The sequence below is a fragment of the Capsicum annuum genome, chromosome 11, assembly GCF_002878395.1.
Source record: "Capsicum annuum cultivar UCD-10X-F1 chromosome 11, UCD10Xv1.1, whole genome shotgun sequence".
NCBI classification, from domain to species: Eukaryota; Viridiplantae; Streptophyta; class Magnoliopsida; order Solanales; family Solanaceae; genus Capsicum; species Capsicum annuum.
Window position 1 is genome coordinate 123,513,922 of NC_061121.1, and position 8,960 is coordinate 123,522,881.

At 37.7% G+C, this 8,960-nt stretch overlaps 1 long non-coding RNA gene across 1 annotated transcript; it reads right to left on the bottom strand.

Annotated features, from left to right (window-relative positions):
- Positions 1 to 6,210: 6,210 nt before the first annotated feature.
- LOC107847372 lies at positions 6,211 to 8,191 on the bottom strand. The gene is made up of 2 exons (XR_001667452.2): positions 7,646 to 8,191; positions 6,211 to 7,230 (listed from the first exon to the last, which is right to left on the bottom strand). It is a non-coding gene; the product is annotated as an uncharacterized LOC107847372 (long non-coding RNA).
- Between the last annotated feature and the right edge of the window lie 769 nt (positions 8,192 to 8,960).

The window sequence follows — 8,960 nt, forward strand, 5'->3', positions numbered from 1 at the left end:
CTCGGAAACGAGGCGTAAGGTCGATTTGCCTCTCCTTAGGGATGACAGTTCAGATCTTCTCTCATCCAAAATAAAAAAGAGAGTGAAGTAAAGAATTAGAATTTTTTGGAATTATCACCCTCGAGTCTTGAAGGTAGAACCCTGAAGGTATAAGCGAGTGAACAAATTCTACATGGGAAACAACCCTGATTGTCGAAGCTATGATGTCCTAATCCCTGAGATCATGGGCGAAGCTATCTTCGTCCATCTCGATCACCGAAACCTTCTTTTTAGAAAGAAGAGTAGGCACTTCTTTGTAATCCAAGGCTAGCTGATCTGCATGATCGACCATGGTGTGGGACTTGGCAATCTCTTTGTCAAGATTGAAGCCTTTCATACGAGCTTTTTTAAGAATCTCGAGCCGTGTGGTCATTAGCTGGTCTGCATGATCGACCATGGTGTGGGACTTGGCAGTCTCTTTGTCAAGATTGAAGCCTTTCATACGAGCTTTTTTAAGAATCTCAAGTCGTGTGGTCATGGCATCACGAGCCTTTCTCGAGTCAAGGCGTTTCTTCCTAAGTTTGGCCTTCTTAGTCAAAGTGTCGATTTTCCTTCAAAGGATGGACCTCAGTCTGGGATGATTCCGGAGGAGTATTTGCAATCCAGAGGCGTGATGCTGCACTCGCCAAGTGCTGGGATTGTTTTCTCCTAAGCTTCTTAATCTTAGTTGCCTGCATTGCGTTCTCACGCCTCAAGATTTCTGTTTGTTCAAACTAGCGATGAGCGTCCCAGTGGAACCCTTCTCTCTCACTAGAACCACGTCTTTCTCAATGCTCAATGCCTAAAGTTTGGAAGCTCACTGTGCAAGGGCTTGAAAGGAGACAGGCTGGTCTCGCGTAACGGCCCAAGTCTTCTCAAGTCTGGTATGCTAGGGAAGAGGTTTTCTCTTTCCTTTAGAACTCGCTAAAGGCCCTTTGCCCGCCAGAACGTTGGCCTGCAATAAAGCAACGCTAGCCCATCATTAGAACAAAAAGTTTATAACCAAAGAAGGTCACACTGGTACAAGTGTCATGACCTACCTTGGCCATGATCGATGCTTAGTAGGCCTAGACCTACTAAGCAAGCCTGACCATGTTCATGCTAAAAAATATGGCAGTGTTTCATTTGTTTCGAGAGCAATGCATAAATTTAAACCTGTCAATATTCAGTAAACCAACACCACATACTACAATGCCAACATATTAAGTCTAAAATACCACTGTAACAAAAGTCGGTGACTTCCATACAACTTTTGAAGTTCCAAATTACGCCTTTTACTAATACAAGTGAAAACCAAATTTTACAATACCAATTCGAGGAGAAAAACTCTTGATTTAACTAAACTAATATACTACATTTGTCTGAACAAAATGACGAGCCACGCGAAGCAAGTGCGGGGCTTACTGGATTTGACGTCAGTTCTATCTGTCACTCTGTTGGAGCCAAATGGTCACCCTTAGCTAAGTTATCTAAAAAGGAAAAAGAATAGGGAGTGGGGTTGTGAGACTGAGTGAGTAATGATATCAACCATAGTGTTTTACCTGGGACGAACACATATAAGAAATTATGCAGTTTGTTAGTCATCAACTAGCTTGTTTCAATTAGATTGACAATTCATGTACGTAGACCATATTCAAGTTGTTAAAGTAGTCACAACATTATTTATTTGGAGGATCCTAAGCCAATCTAGAGTGTACTGACACTTTGGATTTACCATAGCCATCTGGCTACGCCGTCAGCTAGGTTCCCTTCTAGAGGGTCTTTGTACAGCATCATTGTTTTCTACAAGGTGCACCGATCTAACGATCCCGACGTAGGGCGAAACTGGCAAAGTTACTTCCTAACATAATTTCTTATAAATCAACATATATTTCATGTCCTAATTCGAATCCAACATTATAGGATAACTCGTAAATAACATGCATTCGAAGTAACTAGTACATAAAGTCATGGCATGGTGATTCAATACATTCTCAAATGTTTATCATACCATCGCTTGGCAGTGTGCAAGATCAATTCCTATATAAATTACTTTAGCGCAGGGAAATAAATTTAAAACATGCTTTAGTTGAAAATCAACTATGGAAGAATTATCAATCACGGTACTCCCCAGAAATAGGCTCAGTTTGCCTCCAACGACTTCGTCCTCGAAGTATCTGAGGAAATAAAATATAATACTTGAATATTACTTATCCTTAAAATTTGAGGAAATTAAAACTTCTAGTAATAAGGTTTACAAATGTCGAACGCATGCACTTACTAACAAGTTGCCCCTTCCATTCTATAATTTCACCCACTAATCCTCTATCTTAAGTACATGATTTCAGCAATCTTCAATAAAAGATTATGAGGCAGGACTTCGAAATTACCAGAAAGCCGTTATCCCCTTGTTTTTGGTACCAACAATCAGTTTTTTCTTTAGTTTCAGCTTTTCTGTTAGTTTCCCCAAAGTTGAAACTCTTTATTGATTTTACTTAATCCTAAATCTCAGTTGCTATGACTACTTATTCTGACGAGAAGATGAATTTAGAGCTGAGTATGGATATTAGCAACGACTTGCAAGTCAAGAATCGCGGAAAATTGTTGGGCCTTCTTCCATGTTGCTTGTTTCAGGTTTTAAAGATAAAAAACCTTTACTTGGGTTTCTTTTCTCCTTCCTTTCTTCTTCTCTCTTTTCTTCTCGGCTTCCTGTACCTTCCTTTCTTCTTCTTCTCTTTTTTTTTCCTCAAAAGGGTAATGCTGGACAGGTTCTGCTGAAACCATCGCAACAAAATATGCCCCTTTGACCGTCCCTTTCTCCCTTTGAATTTTACCGCCTCTTCTCTCTCTCTCTTTTTTTTTTTTTTTTTTTTAATTATTATTGCTAAGGAAGTGGGTTATCTTAGGGCTTATGTAGCTTAGTGGTTTGGGTCAAGAAATTTAATTACCAAATTTAAATGAGTCAGGTCCAAGTCTTTAAATCATTACATGCTCTCCCGAATTTTTAACATATGCACACCTGTGTACTTAAACAAGTGAGGATGCTTGGCTCACATGACTTTATCTTCCCGTGTTGCTGCCTCATTAGAATAATTTTTCCATGTCGCAATCTTTTTCAAATGCAACTTCCTTATAAACATTGGCATCTCTTCATAAGTAAGGTTCTCGTCCAACTGAATATTTGATGCTTCAAGCACATGTGAGGGTTCTGGTGTGTATCTTTGCAAATCAGATGCATGAAATACTAAATGCACAGACAACAACTCTGGTGGAAGTGCTAAACGATATGCAACGACCCTAATACTATCTAATTCATATGGCCCAACATATCTCTGACTTAATTCTCTTCTTCCCGAATCTTAAAACACCTTTCATTGGTTATACTTGCAAGAACACATGATCTCCTACTGAAAACTCTCAACTCTCGATGTTTTATCCGCATAAACCTTTTGCCTACTCAGGGCTGCCAACAATCTCTGTCTGATTATTGGACCTTATCAAGTGTTGAATTTACTAAATCTGGACCCAATACCTTTGCCTCACTAGCTTTAAACCACCTAATGGGAGACCTAATGGGAGATCGACATTGTCTTCCGAATAATGGCTTGTAAGGTGCCATTTGTGTATTTGTTTGGAAGCTGTTATTGTAAGCAAACTCCATCAAAGTTAGATATTTGTCCCAACTACCACCAAAATCGAGAACACAAGATCTCCAACATATCTTCCAATGTTTGTATGGTTAGCTCTAACCGTTCGTCGGTTTATGGGTGAAATGCAGTACTCAGGTTTATCCATCTTCCCAAGCTCCTTGGAATGCTTTCCAAAAGTGTGAGGTGAATTGAAATTCCCTATTCGATATAATAGAAATTGAAACTCCATGAAGCCTGGAAATTTCATCTATAAAGTTGGGCATAACGCGCACCATTATAGGTTTGTTTTGACTTGCAGGAAGTGTGCCGACTTCATCAACCTATCTACGATTACTTTTATAAAATCATACCAAGTCGTGGTAATCCAGTATGGTGATCGACTCCCATTTCTATTCTGGTATCCGAAGTTGTCGCGTTTACCCTGTGGGTCTTTGATGTTCAGCCTTTACTTGTTGGCAAGTCAAACATTGAGGGACTTGATTCATGACATCTTTTTTCATACCCTCCTACCAATATAGTTGACGAAGGTCTTGGTACATCTTTGTGGATTCAGGATGAACTAAGTACTCGAAGCTATTTGCTTCTTTGAGCGAGGTTTGTCTCAACCCATCAACATCTGATACACCAATGTGATCACCATGTCGTAATACCTCGTGAGAATTTAGGATAAAATCTTTGTTCTTGTTGTCAATACTTTCATCTCTAATTGCACGTCCCAAACTGAAAACGACTACATTTTTTTCAATTTCGTTAATTTCTCTTGCTAGAGGTCTCCTTGATAGGGTAGGGTGGACCAAACATTCCAGACTTTTGGCTTAATGCATTAGCCACAACATATACTTTGCTTGGATGGTACAAAATCACAGTCGTAGTCTTTTAATAGCTCCATCCATTCTTTGTTGTTGAAGGTTCAAATCTTTTTGTTGGAATATAAATTGGAGGTGTTTGTGATCAATATGTATCTCACATTTCCCTCCATAAAGATAATGCTGCCAAATATTGAGAGCTAACACCACTGCAGCCATCTCTAAGTCATGCTTGGTATAATTTTGCTCCAGTTGCCTTGAAGCATAAGCTATGACTTAACCATTTTGTAAAAGTGCACACCTGAGTCCCACTCGAGATGCATCACTTGTCAAACTTTCCTTGAGCTTCAGAAAACTCTCTTCATATGCCTCTGGCCTTTGGAATTCCACATTCTTCTGTGTTAGCTTTGTCAAAGGTGCAACTATCTTGGAGAAATCCTGCACAAGACCCCTATAATAGCCCGTGAAGCCCAAGAAGCTTCATATCTCGGTCATTGTGGTTTGCCTTGGCCACTTCTTCAGATACAATATGAACTAGGAAGGCAATTTGGTTCAACCAAAATTCACACTCGGAGAACTTATCATATAACTAATGTTCGTGGAGTGCCCGTAACACCATCCTCAAGTGTTGTTCATTATCTTCATATGTCTTTGAATACACTGGGATATCATCAATAAAAACGATTGCAGATTTATCCCAACATGGCTTGAACACCCATCACCGTATCCATAAATGATGTGGGTGTATTCATTAGGTTTAAAGGCATCAGTAGGAATTCAAAGTGTCCATACCTGGTCTGGTCTGAAAGGCAGTCTTAAGAGTTGTCCTCGCCCTTAATACGCAATAGATGGTATCCGGATCTCAAGTCAGTCTTGGAGAATCTCATTGCACCCTAATGCTGGTCAAATAAATCATCATCAATGCGTGACAGTGTGTACTTATTGTTCACTGTGACTTAAAAGTGTCGAAAATCTATGCATAATCTCATGGATCCATCTTTCTTCTTTATGAACAAGATTGGTGTGTCCCATGGCGAAATACTTGGTTTAATGAACCCCTTGTTTAATAGGTCTTGCAGCTGTTCTTTCAGTTCTGTCAACTCTTTTGGTGCCATTTGATACGGAGGTATTGATATTGGCTGTGTTCCAGGTATTAAATCAATGTCAAAATAATTCCTCTAACCGGAGGTAACCAACACATCAGGAAATTCCCTAACAACATGGACAAACTCTAATACTGGTGCTGCAACCTTTGTATATTTGACAAATGCCAAAAAGTCTTGGCAACCTTTGCTTAGCATATGTCAAAAAGTCTTGCCAACCTTTGCTTAGCATCCGTTTTGCATCAATGAATGATATAAGATTGTTTGGAGGTGATCATTGATTGCCTTGTAAAGCAAAACTTGGCTTACCTGGTATGTCAAAGTGAATCATTTTAGAGTATCAATCAACGATGTTAGATTCTTAGTTGGCTTTAGACCGCTCATAACATTATAAGATTTAACAATGAATGAGAAAGACCATTCTTATTCGATTCCGATCCCGATTGAGCATAAGGTGCACAATTAAGTTCTTGTTAAAACAGGTGCTCCTGAGGTCATAATCTAAATCTGCACCTGGGGTCATAATCTAAATCTAAGGCTCTGATAACAACTTTGTCACAGCCCACCTATGCCATGACTGGCTCAGTAGGCGTAGGCCTACCAAGCAAGCCTGACCAAGTTCACGCTGTAAATTTGGCAGAGTTTAGCAATCTATAAATTTAAACATGTCAATATTCAGCAAACCAACACTCATACTACAATGCCAACATATTAAGTCTAAAATACCAAAAATGAAAGTGACTTCCACAAAACTTTTGAAGTTTCAAGTTATGCCTTTTACGATTACAAAGCCAAAACCAAATTTACCAGACCGACTCAAGGAGCAAGCCTCTAGATTTAACTAAACTAATATACTACATTTGTCTACACAAAATGATGAGCCACACGAAGCAAGTGCGGCGCTTACTGGATCTGGAATCAGTTTTGTATCTCACTCTGTTGGAGCCAAATGGTCACCCTTAGCTAAGTTATCTCAAAAGGAAAAAGAATAGAGAGTGGGTCAGTCTGTGAGACTGAGTGAGTAATAATATCAACCATAGCATTTTACCTGGGACAGACACATATAAGAAATCATGCAGTTTATAATTCATCAACTAGCTTGTTTCAATTAGACTGACAATTCATGTACGAAAACTATATTAAAGCTGTTAAAATAGTCACAACATTATTTATTTGGAGGATCCTAAGCCAGTCTAGAGTATACTTTCTGACACTTCAGATTTACCATAGCCAGTCTGGCTACCCTGTCAGCTAGGTTCCCTTCTAGAGGGTCTTTGTACAACATCATTGTTTCCTACAAGTTGCACCAGGTTCAACATCCCGCCGTTAGATAATGGCGAAACTGGCAAAGTTACTTCCTGAAATAGTTTCTTCATAAAACAACATATATTTCATATTCTTCTTGTATCAAATTTGAATCCAACATTATATGATATCTCGTAAATAACATACATTCAAAGTAACTAGTACATAAAGTTATGGCAAGGTGATTCAGTATATTGTCAAATGTTTATCATACTATCGCTTGTCCGTGTGCAAATTAAAATCATTTTAATGCAAGAAAACAAATTTAAAACATGTTGTAGTTGAAAATCAAGTATGGGAAAATTATCCCTCACAGTACTCCGGCGAAATAGGCTTAGTTTGCATCCAACGACTTCGTCCTCGAATTACCTAAAGAAATACAATATAATACTTGAATATTACTTATCCTTGAAACTTCAGGAATGGAATACTTCTAGTAATAATGTTTATAAATGTCGAATGCACCTAATTACTAACGAGCTGCTCTTCCCTTCTATATTTTCACCACAAGCTACTAATCCTCTATCTTAAGAACATGATTTCATCAATCTTCTATAAATTATGAGGCAGAACTTCAGAATTACCAAAAAGCCACCATTATCCCCTTGTTTTTGGTACCAAAAATCAGCTTTTCCATTAGTTTCAGCTTTACTGTTAGTTTCCCCAAAGTTGAAACTCTTGAGGAAAAAATCAGATTTTACTTGATTCTAAATCCCAGTTGCTATTACTATTTATCCCGACGAGAGGATGAATTTAGAGCTGAATATGGATATTAGCATCTCACTTGTAAGTCAATAATGGAGGAAAATAGTTGGGCCTTCTTGGTCCGTCTTCCATTTTGCTTGTTTCAGGTTTTAGAGAAGAAAACCTTTAGTCGGTATTGATTTTTGCTGTTAGGTTCCTTTCTTGCTTCCTTTCTTCTTCTCTCTTTTCTTCTCTGCTGGGTTCTCCTTCTCTGCTTCCTGTACCTCTGTTTCTTCTTCTTCTTCTTCCCTTTTTTTTCCCTAAAAGAGCGATGCTGGACAGGTTGCTGCTAAAACCATCAAACTAGACATGCCCCTTCCACTGCCTCCCTCTCTGAATTTCACCGCCTTTTCTCTCCTTCTAATTTCTTTTTTATTATTATTACTATTGCTAAGGAGGTGGGTATCTTAGGGCGTAAGTAGCTTAGTGGTTTGGGTTAAGTAATTTAATTACCTATTTTAAATCGGTCAGGCCCAAGTCTTTAAGGCTGCATTTGATTTTTTAAAGATTTGGATTTGTGAATCTAAATGCACTCAATCATTAAAATATTGTCTTTAAATTTAAATGATTAAAATTGTTTGTTTTTTAATATTTGAATATGTAAAAAAAAAAATATTTGTATATATAATAAAAAAATATAATTCAAATAAAAAATTAATTATATATTAAAAAAGTATGTAATTTAATATAATAAAATTATTATTTAATTAAAAAAATTATTTATATTTGTTAGTGATAATGGAGATGATTTATGATGATGATTGCGATGACAATGATTGATGTTAGTGAATAGTAATGTTGATGGTGATAGTTGTGATGGTTGGTATTGTGGTGATTGTTATGATAGTGGTGGTGATGGTTGTAATGTGACGTTGCTTGATGTTAATAGTTGTAGGTATTGATTGTGATGGCTGAAAAATGAATACATGATGGTTGACGATGTGTTGGTATTAGTTGGAGATGTTAGTTGTGATGGTGGATATGGTTGTTAGTAGAGATAAATTATAGCGATGGTAATGGTTGAAGTGATGGTAGAGATGGTGGTGATCGAAGAATGTGTGGAGGTTGTGATGTATTAATGGTAGTTAGCGGTGATGCTAGTTATGATAGATGAGTTGATTAATAGTATGAATTAGCCGGTAGTGATTGATAATAGTAATGCTGTTGATGATGGTGATGACGATGAATATAATTAGAATAATAGAAGTAGTAGGTGTGGTAGTAATTGATAATAGTGGTTGGTAGCGATATTTGTTATGATGATAATTGTGATGGTGAAAATGGTTACTGGTGGTTGATAATAATGGCGATGACAGAGATGGTTAGTGGTGATGATTATGATTATAAATAAAGTA